We start from the raw sequence: 16992 nt of genomic DNA, 5'->3' as shown, positions 1-16992 counted from the left end.
TAGGATCTCGTCCTTTTTATTACCTATGTCGTTTATACCAATGTGTACCACGACCACTGGCTGTTCACCCTCCCCGTTCAGAATGTCCTGGAACCAGTCTGAGACATCCTTGACCCTAGCACCAGAGAGGTAACATACCATCCTGGAGTCTCTTTTGCGGCCATGGAAACGCCTATCTATTCCTGTTACTATTGAATCCCCTAAAACTATTGCATTCCCAGATGTTTTACTCCTCCCCTGTGCAGCGGAGCCAACCATGGTGCAACGAAATGGGCTGTTGCTGCTTTCCCCTTAGAGGCCATTCCCCCCAACAGTATCCAAAACAGTATATCTGTTTCGCAGGGGAATCGCCACAGGGGATTCCTGCACTGCCTGCCTAGTCCTCTTGCTCTGCCTGGTGATCACCCACTCCCCTCCTGCCTGTGGAGTCTGAGCCTACGGTGTGACCTCCTCTCTATACATGCTATCTACGATACTCTCCACCTCGTGGATGCCCCACGGTATTCTTAGCTGACGCTCCAGCTCCGAAACCAAGGCTTCCAGGAGCTGCAGTTGGACTCACTTCCTACACACATGCTGGTCCCAGGCATTGGAATTGTTCCCGGCTTCCGACATGGAGCACGAGGAGCACACTACGGCTTTGAGCTCTCCTGCCATGACTTAACCCTTTCAATTAAAATAAATCTTCTGGAAGATCTTAAAGTCCAATAATATCAATTACTCTAGATCCCTTTTTCCCTGGTCCTCGGTACTACAGAACTCCCTTTAAAAAAATAACTACTTACTTTCTTTGAAATAAACTTTAAACTTTTAAACTTTTTTTTGCCTTAGATACTTACCCAGCTGTTTAGAGGTATTCCCTAACAGCAGTAAATCAACTTTCTGCTCTCTTGTGATGTCACTGTTGTTGTTTTCTTTTATTTTCAAAACTCCGGCAGCTGAAAGAGCTCCGCTCCACTCCCAGAAGGTAAGAGACTGGAACTTGATCCTTGGGCTCGGGTTATAGGCTCCGCTCTCGGCGTTCTCCCCACAGGTCCACTCCACTCCCGGAAGATAAGATTTTCTCTTGTGGGAGAATCTAGAACTCCGGGTCACTATTTAAAAATAAGGTGCCGCCCATTTTAGACAGGGTTGTGAGTCTTTAGAACACTTTTCCTCAGAAGGTGGTGGAAGCAGAGTCTTTGAATATTTTTAAAGCAGAGGTAGATAGATTCTTGATAAGCAAGGGGTGGAAGATTATTGTGGTAGGCGAGAATGTGGAGTTGGGGTTACAATCAGATCAGCCATGATCTTATTGAATGGTGGAGCTGGCTCGAGGGGCCGAGTGGCCTACTCCACCTCCTACTACGTTTGTTCGGATAACAAGTCCCCAGGACCAGATGGCCTGCATCCGAGGTCTTTAAAGTCAGTGGCTGCAGTGACAGTAGAGGCATTGGTTATAATCTTCCAAAATTACTTAGTTTCTGAAAGAGTTCCAGCGGATTGGAAAATAAAAATTGTAACTCATTTCTCCAAGAAAGGAGGAAGACAGGAAACTCTAGGTGAGTTAGCCTAAAATCTGTCACAGGGAAATTCCGATAATCCATTAATAAGGAGCTTGTAGCAGCATACCTAGAAAATCATCATGGGATCAGACAGAATCAACATGGTTTTTTAAAAGGGAAATAATATGTAACTAATTTATTAGAGATCTTTGAGGAAGTGGCAAGCAAGGTGGATAAAGGGGCACCTGTAGATGTGGTGTACTTGGATTTCCAAAAGGCATTATACAGGGGGTAACATATTTGTATGGAAAAAGGACGGGTTATCTAACAGGAAACAGTGACTGGGATAAATTGATCTTTTTGTGTTTACAAGCAGTAACTAGTGGAGTGCCACAGGGACCAGTACTGGGGCCTCAGCTATTTACAATGCATATCAATGACTTGGATGAAGTGACAGAATGGGAAGGAAAGTACTTTGTCAAGAGGAGGTAAAGAGTTTACAAAGGGATGTAATTAGGTTAAGTGAGGTCGGAAAACTTTGGCAGATGGAGCAGAATGTGGGAAGATGTGAACGTGTCCAATTTGGTAGGAAGAATAGAAAAGCAGTATACTATTTAAATACAGATTGAAGAACTCGGTGGTACAGAGAGATCTGGGTATCCTGGTACATGAATCAGAACGAGTTAGTATACAAGGACAACAAGTAATTAGGAAGGAAAATGGAATGTCAGTGTTTATTGAAAAGGGAATCGAGCATCAAAGTGGAGAAGATTTACTGCAGCTGTGCAGGGCCTTGCTAAGGCCAAATCTGGAGTATTGTGTACAGTTTGGTCTCCTTATTTGACAAAAATGATATAATTGCATAAGAAGCAGGTCAACGAAAGTGAACTTGACTCATTTTCTGAATGAAGGGCTTATTTTATGAAGAAGGTTTGAACAGGTTGGAGTTCAGAAGAATGAGAGGTGTCTTATTGAAACCTATTAGATCCTGGGCGGATTTGATATAGTGGATACTGGAGGATGTTTCCTCTTGTGGGGGAGACTGGAACAAGGGGATAAAGTTAAAAATAGGAGATAAGACATATTCTTATCGAATGGTGGATTAGGCTCAATGGGCCGAATAGCCTACTCCTGAGTTCTATGTTCCTGTATCCAGTAAAACATCAATTTTAATATTCTCACTCGTGTGATCACATCACTTCATGGCCTCACCCCTCTGATTATCCCAATCCCCTGTCCATTTCCAATATTCCTGAAACTTGTTCATCTTAAAGTCTTTTTCTAATACCGCAGAAGATAGATAGATTGGAGAGTTGGGCAGAGAAATGGCAGATGGAGTTCAATCAGGGCAAATGCGAGGTGATGCATTTTGGAAGATCCAATTCAAGAGTGAACTATACAGTAAATGGAAAAGTCCTGGGGAAAATTGATGTCCAAAGAGATTTGGGTGTTCAGGTCCATTGTTCCCTGAAGGTGGCAACGCAGGTCAATAGAGTGGTCAAGAAGGCATACGGCATTCTTTCCTTCATCGGACGGGGTATTGAGTACAAGAGTTGGCAGGTCATGTTACAGTTGTACAGGACTTTGGTTCGGCCACATTTGGAATACTGCGTACAGTTCTGGTCGCCACATTACCAAAAGGATGTGGATGCTTTGGAGAGGGTGCAGAGGAGGTTCACCAGGATGTTGCCTGGTATGGAGGGCGCTAGCTATGAAGAGAGGTTGAGTAGATTAGGATTATTTTCATTAGATAGACGGAGGTTGAGGGGGGACCTGATTGAGGTGTACAAAATCATGAGAGGCATAGACAGGGTGGATAGCAAGAGGCTTTTTCCCAGAGTGGGGGATTCAATTACTAGAGGACACGAGTTCAAAGTGAAAGGGGAAAAGTTTAGGGGGGATATGCGTGGAAAGTTCTTTACGCAGAGGGTGGTGGGTGCCTGGAACGCGTTGCCAGCGGAGGTGGTAGATGCGGGCACGATGGCATCTGTTAAGATGTATCTAGACAGATACATGAATGGGCAGGAAGAAAAGAGATACAGAACCGTAGAAAATAGGCGACATGTTTAGAGAGAGGATCTGGATCGGCGCAGGCTTGGAGGGCCGAAGGGCCTGTTCCTGTGCTGTAATTATCTTTGTTCTTTGTTCTTTGTTCTAATTCCCTTTTTAAAGTGAATTTCTTTCCCTCTGTCTCTCTCCCTGACCACACATTTTATCTCTCCAGCTCCACTGGTGATGTGGACGATTTAGTGACCCAACTCTGGACGAGGTATGGTGACTGTAGTTACAGTGTCTCTGGGTCTGTAACATGACCAATAAATGGAGCAGAGGCTGCAAAGAGGGGAAGCTCTGTAAAGAGGGAGGAGGAGGAGGCTCTGCCCTACCCACCCAGGGTTTTCCAAGAGCAAAAAGAACAGTGGTCCTAATACCAAGCCCTGGGGAGCACCACTGTATACTCCCATTGAGTCTGAACAACAACCTTTCACCACTTCTCTCTGTTTACTGTTCCTTAGCCAATGTTATATCCACACTGTCACTGTCCCTTTACTCCATAGTGTTCGGTTTCCCTAACCTGTCTATTGAATGTCACTTGATCAAACACCTTTTGAAAGTCCATATATATAACTTCAATCACACCACCCTCATCAACCCTCTCCATTGTTTTATCAAAGACCTCCATAAAGTTTACCTCACCATCACCTCTCTCCACTCCTCAACTGTTGTTCAATTATCAGACTGATTATCCGACACCCAGTACTGGATGAGCAGAAATTTCCTCCAATTAAATATTGGGAAGACTGAAGCCATTGTTTTGACTCCCCACTCCAACTCTGTTCCCTTGCTATTGATTCCATCCGTCCCCCTATTAACAGTCTGAGATTCAGGCGGTCTGTTTGCAAACTTGGTGTCATATTTGACCACAAAATGTTCTCCCAAATGCATTTTCAGGATATCATTACAACCGCCTATTTCCACCTCAGTAACATCGCCCGACTTCACCCCTGTCTCAGCCCATCTGCTGCTGAAACCTCATTCATGCCTTCGGCACCTCTGGATGTGATTATTCCAACTCACTCCTGGCTTATCTCCCACATTCTACCATTTGTAAACTTGAGGTCCTCCAGAACTCTGCGAACCGTGTCCTAATTTCCTTTTCAGCTATCACTGACCGACATTGACTGCTGATTAGCAAAGTATTTATTTTAAAATTCTCCACCTTGTTTTCCCTCCATGATATCGCCCACATTCTATATGTGTAATATCCTCCAGCCCCACAAACCTTAAAGATATCTGCACTCCTCTCATTCAGGCTTCTTGTGTGTCCCTGATTTTAATTACTCCACCATTGAAAGCTGCACCTTCAGTTGTCAAGGCGGCAAGCTTCTGGAATAATCTCCCTTCAGAGCTCCACCTGTCTGCCTCTGCACCACTCCACTCATTTTCCTTCTTTAGGACACTCTGTAAAACCTACCTCTTTCACCAAGCTGTTGGTGATCTGACCCAATATCTCCATATATGGCTCAGTGTCATACATACAACCCTCTAGTCCCCTGTCACCACTCCTCTATCCAAGGAGGATTGGAAGATTCTGGCCAGTGCCTCTGCTATTTCCACCATCGCTTCCCTCAGCAACTCTCATACATCCCATCCAGGCCGGCTAAATGTTATACTTTATTGTGGTACAAAAGGTATTGGATTGAAAGGGGTTAATTGAACCTGTTTGTTCAGTGACTGTAATTAATGTCATTCTCCATGGAGCCTAATTGTGTCACTGGAGGGTTTCCCTCTTCTGTTAGTAAGGGGTTCCTTTCAATGAGTTATCCCATCGTGTCAGCGGCAGTATCATCACCGACACTAACAGGGATCAGCACCTCCAGCGAGAGTAAGGGAGAGGATAGATCAGAATCTGAGAGCAATAGATTGGAATGTTACAACAATGGGTCAGAATCTGAGAACAATCGACTGGGATGTTAGAACAATGGACAGGAGTTTATCCTCTTGGTTTGATTATTTTACTGTGGATGATTCTTGGATGACATTAGTGGATCGGATCTATTGTGCACTGAGGATGACTCAACATATTTATTATCCCATTCTTGCTATCGTTGGTGTCCCTGGTAAGTCTCTCTATCCAGCTATTAATTCTATAAACCTTGATTAACTGTTTTACTGCTCTTAACAACGGCCACTTCCATAATATCGTCCTCCATGGGAGCCCATTTGCTGCATAAACTCTGATCTGTGCCTTTGTCAAATCTACTATTCAAATGCTGTCCTGGTTACCATCCCTATTACAAACTGCCATAGATAACAGTCTATCCAAAACTCTGCTATCCATATCCTAATGGCACAAAGTCTCGTTCACCAACATCCCTGTGCTCAGTGACATACATTGGTTTTCTGTAGGACAGAGTTTATAGGAAGAAATAAATGGGGTGCGTAAGAAAAATGCCGCAATATTCATGGGCACTTTAATCTACATGTAGATTGGGCAAATCAGGTTGGCAAAGGTAGACTGGAAAATTAGTTCATAGAATTTATTCGTGAAAATTCCTCAGAGAAACACGTTCTGGAGCCAACCAGGAGCAGGCTGATCTGGAACTGGTAATGTGCAGTGAGACAGTATTAATCAAGAACCTCATGGTAAAGGAACTTCTAGGCGACAATGATCATAACATGATAGAATTTCAACGTTCAGATTGAAGAGAAAACTGTGGGCCTAAGACTGTTCTTTTTTTAAAATTAAAGGTAATGATAAGGATATGAAGGCATAGCCAGCCAAAGTGAACTGGGAAACTAGGTTAAAAGTTAGAACAGTAGAGATTCAGTGGCTGACTTTTAAAGAGATACTTAACAACTCTCAGCAAAGATTTAACTGAGTGAGAAAGAAAGACCCTTGGAGAAGGTTGCATCATACGTGGTTAAATAGGGAATTTAAGGATAATATTAAATTGAAAGAAACACTGTCCAAATCTGCCAAGATTAGTGGTTGGTGAAAAGATTGGACAGATTTTAAGAACCAGCAACGAATGACAAAAAAAGGGTAAAAGTAGAGTGTTGGAGAAAGCGAGCTAGTAATGTAAACAGAGAGTACGAGTTTCTACAAATATTTAATTAGGAAAAGAGGAACTAAAGTCAGTGTTAATCCTCGAGTGAGTGCGTTTGGGGAATTAATCATGAGAAACAAGGACATGGAGGAGGGGTTGTGTTGTGTCTGTTATCACTGTAGCAAACTTAGAAAACCTTCCAAAGATACATGAATCAAGAGGCAAAAAGGGAGCGAGAGACTTCAAACAATCACCCTATCCAGAGAAAATGTACTGATAAAACTATGACAACTAAAGGCTGACAGGACCCGCCATCCGTGGTTAACTAAAACAGTTAAAGATAGTATCAACCTTAAAAAAAAAAACATTTAATTATGCAAAGCTGGGTGGCAGGTCAGAAGATTGAACAGAATATAAACAGCAGCTAAGAACAACTAAAAGATTAATAATGTGGGGACAATTAGTATACGAGAGAAAGCTGGCAAGAAATATAAAGACAGATAGTAAGAGGTTCTAAATATATAAACAGGAAAATAGTTAACAAAGTGAGCGTTGGTCCTATAGAAAGTGAGTCTGTGGAATTAATAATGAATATTAAAAAGTTGACAACTGACTTGTACAGGAATTTTGCATTGGTCCTCACTATAGAGGATACAAGTAACACCCCAGTATTAGCTGTAATCCAGAAATGGAAAGGAGGGAGGAACTCAAGAAAATTACAATCACCAGGGAAGTGGTGCTAAACAAATAGATGGAGCTGCGGGCTGACAAATGCCCAGATCCTGACGGACTTCATCCTACGGTTTTAAAAGGAGTGGCTAGTGAGATAGTTGATGCGTTAGTTTTAATTTTCCAAAGTTCCCTAGATTTGAGGAAAGTTCCGTTAGATTGGAAAATAGCGAACGTAACTCCTTTATTCAAAACGTAAGGGAGACAGAAAGCAGGAAACTACAGGTCAATTAGCTTCACATCTCTCTTCGGAAAAATGTTGGAAGCTATTATTAAAGATGTTGTAGCAGGGCATTTAAAACAAATTAAGGTAATCCGGCAGAATCAACAGGATTTTGTGAAAAGGAAATCATGTTTAACCAATTTATTGGAGTTCTTTGAAGAAGTAACATGTGCTGTGGATAAAGGGGGACTGATGGATGTACTGTACTTAGATTTCCAGAAGGCCATTGATAAGGTGCCACATCAAAGGTTTTTGCAGAAAATAAAAGCTCATGGTGTCGGGGGTAAAATATTAGCATGGATGAAAGATTGGCTAGCTAACAGGAAACAGAGAGTAGGCATAAATGGGCCATTTTCTGGTTGGCAAGATGTGATGAGTGGTGTGCCACGGGAATCTGTCCTGGTGTCGCAACTTTTTACAATTTATATAAATGACTTGGATGATGGGAGTGAAAAAATGGTTGCCAAATCTGCTGATGACACAACGATAGGTAGGAAAATAACTTGTGAAGAGGACATAAGGAGGCTGAAAAGGTATATAGATAGGTTAAGTGAGTGGGCAAAGATCTGACAAATGGAGTATAATGCGGGAAAATGTGACATTGTCCATTTTGGCAGGAAGAATAAAAAAGAAGCATATTTAGATGGTGAAACATTGGAGAGTTCTGAGATGCAGAGCGATCTGGGTGTCCTAGTGCATGAATTACTAAAGGTTAGTCTTTAGGTTTTGCAAGTAATTAGGAAAGCTAATAGAATGCTATAATGTATTGGAATGGGAATTGAATGCAAAAGTAGGGAGGTTGTGCTACAGTTATGCAGAAAATTGGTGAGACCACATCTGGAGTACTGTGTACAGTATTGGTCTCCTTATTCAAGGAAGGATGTAAATGTATTGGAAGCATTCAGAGAAGGTTGACCAGACTAATACCTGGAATGGGCAGGTTGTCTTATAAGAAAAGGTTGGAAAGACTAGGCTTGTATCCACTGGAGGTTAGAAGAGCAAGAGGCGACTTGATTGAAGCATATGAGATACTGAGGGATCTTGACAGGGTGGATGTGGGAAGGATGTTTCCCCTTGTGGGAGAATCTAGAACTCGGGTTCACTGTTTAAAAATAAGGGGTCGCCCATTTAAGACAGAGATGAGGAGATTCTTTTTTCTGAGGGTCGTGAGTCTTTGGAACACTCTTCCTCAAAAGGCAGTGGAAGCAGAGTCTTTGAATATTTTTAAAGCCGATGTAGATAGATTCTTGATTAGCAAGTGGGTGAGTGGTTATTTGGGATAGGTGGGAATGTGGATTGAGGTTACAATCAGATCAGCTATCATCTTATTGAATGGCGGAGCAGGCTTGAGGGGCCAAGTGGCTTACTCCTGCTTCTAATTCGTATGTTTGTATGTTCGTATGTCAAGTCCCCAATATTAAAGGCCTGCATCCTAGGGCCTTAAAGTATGTGGCTGCAGAGATAGAGGAGGCATTGATTAAAATCTTCCAAAATTCCTTAGATTCGGGAATGGTCCCAGCGGATTGGAAAACAGAAAATGTAACAGATTTATTCAAGAAAGGAGGGAGACAGAAAACAGGAATCTATAGGCCAGTCAGCCTAAAATCTGTCATAGAGAAACTGCGAGAATACAGTAAGAATGAGTTTGTAGCAGCACACCTAGAAAATCATCATGGGACCAGACAGAATCAACATGGTTTTGTGTAAGGGAAATCATATGTAACTGTTTTATTAGAGCTCTTTGAGGAAGTAACAAGCAAGGTGGATAAAGGGGCACCTGGAGATGTGGTATACTTGGATTTCCAAATGCATGATGTAGGGGGTAACATATTGGCATGGATAAAGGATTCGTTAGCTAACAGGAAACATAGACTAGGGATAAATGGGTCTTTTTGCGTTAGCAAACAGTAACTGGTGAAGTACTACAGGGATCAGTGTTGGGGCCTCAAGTATTTACAATCCATATCGATGTCTTGGATGAAAGAACAAGATGTGTGGTAGCTAAATGTACCGATGACAGCAAGATGGGAAGGAAAACGGGTTGTCAAGAGCAGGTAAAGAATTTCCCAAATGACACAAATAGGTTAAAGGAGATTGGCAAAAATTTGGCAGGTGGAGTAGAATGTGGTATGATGTGAACTTGTCCATTTTGGCAGGAAGAATAGAAAAGCAGTATATTATTTAAATGTAGAGAGATTGCAGAACTCGGTGGTACAGAGGGATCTGAGTGTCCTGGTACAGGAATCAGAAAGAGTTAGTACACAGGGACAGCAAGTGGAATGAAAGAGGAAGGAAAATGTAATATTAGTGTTTATTGCAAAGGGAATCGTGTATAAAAGTGGGGACGTTTTACTGCAGCTATGCAGGACATTGGTGAGAACTCATCAGGTTTACTGTGTACAGTTTTGGTCGTCTTATTTGATAACAATGATATAACTACGTTTGAAGCAGGTAAGACAAAGTTCACTTGATTCATTCAGCGAATGAAGGGTTTATTTTATGAAGAAAGGTTGAAAATTTGGACTATAGTTTGAAAGAATAAGAGGTGATCTGAGTGAAACATGTAATATCCTGAGTGGACTTGATAGAGTCGAAACCGGGAGGATGTTTCCAGTTGTGGGGAGACTGGAACCAGGGGATAAAGATGATAATAAGAGTTCAGCCATGATCATCCATGATCCGAACGAATGGTGGAGAAGGCTCAAAGGGCCGAATGGACTACTCCTGCCCCTGGGACCCATTTTACTACGTCCAGTAACACCTCAATTTTAATATTCTCACTCGTGTGATCAAATCCCTCCATGTCCTCACCCCTCTGATTATCCCAATCCCCTGTCCATTTCCAATATTCCTGTAACTTGAACATTTTCAAGTCTTTTTCTAATTCCCTTTTTAAAGTGAGTTTATTTCACCTCTCGATGTGATTATTCCAACTCACTCCTGGCTGATCTCCCACATTCTACTCTCTGTAAACTTGATGTTCATCCAAAACTCTGCTGCCCGTGCCCTAATTCCCTGTTCACCTATCACTGACCTACATTTACTCCTGATTTAGCAATGTTTCTATTTCAAATTTCTCCACCTTGTTTGCCCTCCATGACATCGCCCCCACCCTATATCTGTAATATCTTCCAGCCCCACAACCCTTAAATATATCTGCACTCCTCTCCTGCAGCCCTCTTGTGTGTCCCTGATTTTAATTACTTCACCATTGGAAGCTGCACCTTCGGTTGTCTAGGCCCCAAGCTCTAGAATAATCTTCCTACAGATCTCTACCGCTCCGCCTCTCCACTCACTTTCCTTCCTTAAGACACTCCTTGAAACCTACCTCTTTAACCGAGCTGTTGGTCATCTGACCCAATATCTTTATAAATGGTTCCGAGCCATACATTGTTTCATAATGCTCCTGTGAATCATTTTCGGATGTTTTATGACAAAGGCACTATATAAAATGAGTTGCTGTTGTTGATGTTTGCTGGACTTTTTTCTTTTTTGCATTTGCATATCCGTGCTGCTAGCCTGTTATTATCCCATGTTTTTACGTGTAATGAATACTATTCTCCTGCTTGTGAACGCCAGAAATTTCCCCACCAGAGAGGTTAGACTGATTGGTCAGTAATTACAGTGTTTACTCCATCTGTCCCTTTTTAAACAGGGAGTAACAATTACAACCCTCCAGTCCCTTCTCATAACTCCCATAGCCAAGGAGGATTGAAAGGTTCTGGCCAGTGCATCTGCTATTTCCACCTTTCCATCTCTCAGCAACCCTCACACGTCCAATCCAGACCAGGTAAATGTTCTCCTTCATTGTGGTGCAAAAAGTGTTGGATTGAAAGAGGTTAACTGAACCTATTTGTTCAGTGACTGTAATTAATGCCTGTCCCCATGGATGCTACTTGTGTCACTGGAGAGTTTCCCCCTTCTATCAATAGAGGGACTTCTTTCAATGTGTCACCGCACAATATCAGCGGGAGTATCATCCGGGGCACAAACAGTGATCAGTGGCTACAGAGAGACGGAGGGAATAGATCAGAATCTGAGAACAATAGATTGCAATGTTACAACAATGGATCATAATCTGAACAATAGATTGGAATGTTCCAACAATGGGTCAGAATCTGAGAACAATAGATTGGAATGTTACAACAATGGGTCAGAATCTGAGAACAATAGATTGGAATGTTACAACAATGGGTCAGAATCTGAGAACAATAGATTGGAATGTTACTGCAATGGGTCAGAATCTGAGAACAATAGATTGGAATATTCCAACAATGAACAAAGAACAGTGTTCGCGGGAATGAATCTAGAACAATCACTTGACACTCAGGTCTGCTCCAATGTCAAACAGTTTATTTTGTTATGCCGGCGGGGAGCAGGTTACTGGGCTGTCCAGATGCCTCTCCATTGAACAAAGGAAAATCATCCATACTTATACATTTTCAAACAGTTACTCAGCCCATCCCGGCCGGACATGGTCCAATCACAACGATTATCGATTATATACATTGATTATTAGAGCCAATAGAAGCGGTTACTAGGCATAGAGGGGCTGCATGAACGGCCCACACACAGATAGGGGATTATTCATGATGTTTTCCATACCCCATTATCTTCATCTCGTTACCGGCCCATACACAGATAGGGGATTATTCATGATGTTTTCCATACCCCCTTATCTTCATCTCGTTACCGGCCCATACATAAAGAGGGGATTATTCATGATGTTTTCAGCTCTTTACAGGCTAGCACCTTTGTCAGCATTCCACAAGGGCATCTGCTTTTCATTTTAATTAGCCTTTTGTTTGAGAATGGATTACTCAGCTCCTGTGGAATGTGGCCAAGTTAACTGAGCCCCATGGTTCTTTGCAACCTCCTCACTGTTCACTAATATTATATGGTACTGGTTACTCAAATAATAATTAAACATTATGATATTTATGGCAGGTGCCTCTGCGCTTGGGAATACCCTACAACAAACAGGAACAGGCCATTCGGCCCCTCAAGCCTGCGCCGATCTTGATGCCTGTCTGAACTAACACTTTCTGCACTTCCGGGGCCCATATCCCTCTATTCCCTTCCTATTCATGTATTTGTCAAGATTTCTCTTAAACGTCGCTATCGTATCTGCTTCCACCACCTCCCCTGGCAGCAAGTTCCAGGCACTCACCACCCTCTGTGTAAAAAAACTTGCCTCGCACATCACCTCTAACCTTTGCCCCTAGCACCTTAAACCTATGTCCCCTAGTAACTGACTCTTCCACCCTGGGAAAAAGCTTCTGACTATCCACTCTGTCCATGCTGCTCATAACTTTGTAAACCTCTATCATGTCGCACCTCCACCTCCGTCGTTCCAGTGAAAACAATCCGAGTTTTTCCAACCTCTCCTCATAGCTAAGGCCGTCCAGACCAGGCAACATCCTGGTAAACCTCCTCCGTACCCTCTCCAAAGCCTCCACGTCCTTCTGGTAGTGTGGCGACCAGAATTGTACACAATATTCTAAGTGTGGCCTAACTAAGGTTCTGTACAGCTGCAACATGACTTGCCAATTTTTATACTCTATGCCCCGAACGATGAAAGCAAGCATGCCGTATGCCTTCTTGACTACCTTATCCACCTGCGTTGCCACTTTCAGTGACCTGTGGACCTGTACGCCCAGATCTTTTTGCCTGTCAATACTCCTAAGGGTTCTGCCATTTACTGTATACCTTCCACCTGCATTAGACCTTCCAAAATGCATTATCTCACATTTGTCTGGATTAAACTCCATCTGCCATTTCTCCGCCCAAGTCTCCAACCGATCTATATCCTGTTGTATCTTCTGACAATCCTCATCATTATCCGCAACTCCACCAACCTTTGTGTCGTCCACAAACTTACTAATCAGACCAGCTACATTTTCCACCAAATCATTTATACATACTACAAACAGCAAAGGTCCCAGCACTGATCCCTGCGGAACACCACTAGTCACATTCCTCCATTCAGAAAAACACCCATCCATTGTTACCCTCTGTCTTCTATGACTGAGCCAGTTCTGTATCCATCTTGCCAACTCACCTCTGATCCCGTGTGACTTCACCTTTTGCACCGGTTTGCCATGCGGGACCTTGTCAAAGGCTTTACTAAAGTTCATATAGACAACATCCACCACCCCTCCCTCATCAATCATCTTCGTCACTTCTTCAAAAAACTCAATCAAATTAGTAAGACACGACCACCCCTTTACAAAACCATGCTGTCTCTGGCTAATAAGTTCATTTGTTTCCAAATGGGAGTAAATCCTGTCCCGAATAATCCTCTCTAATAGTTTCCCTACCACTGTCGTAAGGCTCACCGGCCTGTAATTTCCTGGATTATCCTTGCCACCCTTCTTAAACAAAGGAACAACATTGGCTATTCTCCAGTCCTCTGGGACCTCACCTGTATCCAATGAGGATGCAAAGATTACTGTCAAGGCCCCAGCAATTTCTTCCCTTGCCTCCCTCTGTATTCTAGGGTAGATCCCATCAGGCCCTGGGGACTTATCTACCTTAATGCTTTGCAAGACACCCAACACCTCCTCCTTTTGATAATGAGATGACTGAAACTATCTGCACTCCCTTCCCTAGGCTCATCATCCACCAAGTCCTTCTCCTTGGTGAACACTGATGCAAAGTACTCATTTAGCACCTCACCCATTTCCTCTGGCTTCACACATAGATTCCCATCTCTGTCCTCGAGTGGGCCAACCCTTTCCCTGGTTACCCTCTTGCTCTTTATATATGTATAAAAAGCCTTGGGATTTTCCTTAATGAGTCAGATACTGAACGTTATATTGGAATGTTAAAACAATGGTTCTGAGTCTGAGAACAATAGATTGGAATGTTCCAACAATGGGTCAGATACTGTGAACGTTAGATTGGAATGTTCCAACAATGGGTCAGATACTGTGAACGTTAGATTGGAATGTTCCAACAATGGGTCAGAATCTGTGAACGTTAGATTGGAATGTTAGAACAGTGGACAGGAGTTTTTTTCTCGGATCTTTTCATTATTTCTATGTATGATTGACTATCTTTGGCCTCTCGGATATATTGGGCACTGACCGTTATTCAATACATTTACTATCCCATTCTGGCTGTTATTGGTGTCTCTGGCAAGTCTCTCTGCCTCGCCATTAATTCTATCAACCATGTTTAACTAAATTACTGTTCTTGTCATTTACTCTGTCCTACTTTTTCCTGTTATCCCTGATGAATATCTCCAGCTATTAGCTCTCTCAACCATTGCTAACTATATTGCAGGTCTTGTAATTTACTCTCTCATCTTTGCTGCTGTCGCTGTCTCTATTTCCAGCTATAAGATCTGTAAACGTTGGTTCACTCAAATACAGTTCTTGCAATTTGAATTATGGGAAGACAAAACCATTGTCATTGGTCTCCATTATAAATTCCGTCCACTATCCCAGATCCACTTACCCTGTCCTGGGCAATGTCTGAGGCTCAACCAGACAGTTCTATTTCTGTGTTCTATTTATAACTGAGCTGAGTTCATCTCCTATTCTCTCCATCACCAACCCTGCCTACTACCATCTCTGTAATATCACCCAGCTCCTATTCAGTCCTTCTGCTGCATAGACCCTCATCGGTGCTTTTGTTAAAACACAGTTGATTATTCCAATTCTATCCTGGTCACTCTCCCAGTTATAGACCTCCATAAACCAGAGCCTACCCAGAATTCTGCTGCCTGTATCCTAACTCACACCAAATCGAGATCACCCATCACCCCTGTGTTCACTGATCTACATTGGCTTCCAGTCTGACAGCACCTTAATTTTAATAATCTCGTTCTTGTGTTTGAATCCCTCCATTGCCTCACCCCTCCAATTCGTCCCATTACTTCATATCTTTCGCCTTTAACACGTTTTTTAAAAAATGTTCCTTTTAAAGTGAATTCTTTCCCTCTGTATCTACCCCTGACCATGATTTTCTGCTCTACAGGGCCACTGGGCCAAATGCCACGGAAGCTTGGATCCATAAAATGATGCAATCTGAGCTGCTGTCCGCTTCCAGCATGGCCTGTACAGTCGCCAATTCTGAGCAGGGCTCCAGCCTGGATGTAGCATGTGTACGTCTGTAGCAGGAAGTGGCTTCAATGCACCATTCCAGTAGCTTTGATGTATGCCTTTGTTGGTGTGTGAGCATGCCCAGTACATCATGTTGGTGAATGTCCACTATCTTGACAGCAGCCCCTTTACCTTCATTCTGAAGCAGTCAGCTGTTCCCACCATCTTCAGTTCTCCATGCAAAACCAGAAGGTGGCTCATCGGAGATAACGTAAAACCCCTTCTGGAGACAGCTCATGTTTCTACATCCCAAACCACCTCCCGTCGCCAACCAACCTCACGCGATTTACATGTGTATAACGTGAGCAATGAAGTCACCAGGAACATGGTGGAATAGACCATTCGTTTGTTGAAGCAATGCTTCCAATGCCTGAACCGCTCGGGTGTGGGGGGTGGGGGGGGGGGGGGGGTGGGTGCCTTCCACTACACACTGGAGCGGTGCCCAAGTTCATGGTGTTCTGCTGCACCCTTCATATCATCACCCTGATTAGGACACAGGCATTGGCACCAGGAATCCGGAGGCCACCTCAGGAGGAGGAAGCAGGGAGGGTATTTCCTGGATGCCTTCCACAGAGACTTGCTGACTGCTCCTATACAGTGCTACCCCAGTGGCTGTAGCTTTTTATATTCATGCATGGAATGTGGGTATCGCTAACTCGGCCAGAATTTATTGTCCATCGTTAGTTGCCCTTGAGAAGGAGATAGTGAGCTGCCTTCTTGGACCACTGCAGTCCATGTAGGGTAGGCGCACCCACAGTGCTGTTAGGAAGGAAGTTCCAGGATTTTGCCACAGCGAAAGTGAAGGGACGGTGATATATTTCTAAGTCACGATGGTGTGTGACTTGGAGGGAAATGTGCAGGTGGTGGTGTTCCCATGCATCTGCTGCCGTTTTCCTTTGAGGTGGTGGAGGTCGCGAATTTGGAAGGTGCTGTCTAAGGAGGCTTGGTGAGTCGCTGCTGGTCATCTTGTAGATGGTACACACTGATGTCACTGTGACTGGTGCTGGAGTCATGGAGTCATTTATGGTACAGATTAAGACCATGCTGGCTCTCTGCAGAGTAATCCAGTCAGGCCCATTCCCCCACTCAATCCCTGTGTTCCTGCAAATTTTTTTCCTTCAACTGTCCATCCAGTTTCTTCGGGAAATCATTGATCATCTCTACCTCCACCACTATTGTGGGTAGTCAGTTCCAGCTCATTACAAATCACTGCGTAGAACAAAAAACAAGTTCTTGTTCAGATTCCCCCTGCATTTCTTGTCAAATCTTTCAATCTGTGTCTCTAGTCCTTGTACTATTCGTTAATACGGACAGTTTTCCTTTTCTAATTTATCAAAGCCTGTCATAATCTAGTACACCTCGATTAAATCACCCTTCAATCTCCTTTGTTCCCCTTCGAA

The sequence above is a fragment of the Heterodontus francisci genome, unplaced genomic scaffold (genome assembly GCF_036365525.1).
Source record: "Heterodontus francisci isolate sHetFra1 unplaced genomic scaffold, sHetFra1.hap1 HAP1_SCAFFOLD_186, whole genome shotgun sequence".
NCBI lineage: Eukaryota > Metazoa > Chordata > Chondrichthyes > Heterodontiformes > Heterodontidae > Heterodontus > Heterodontus francisci.
The sequence above is the reverse complement of the archived record's forward strand: the minus strand, read 5'-3'. Positions refer to the sequence as shown.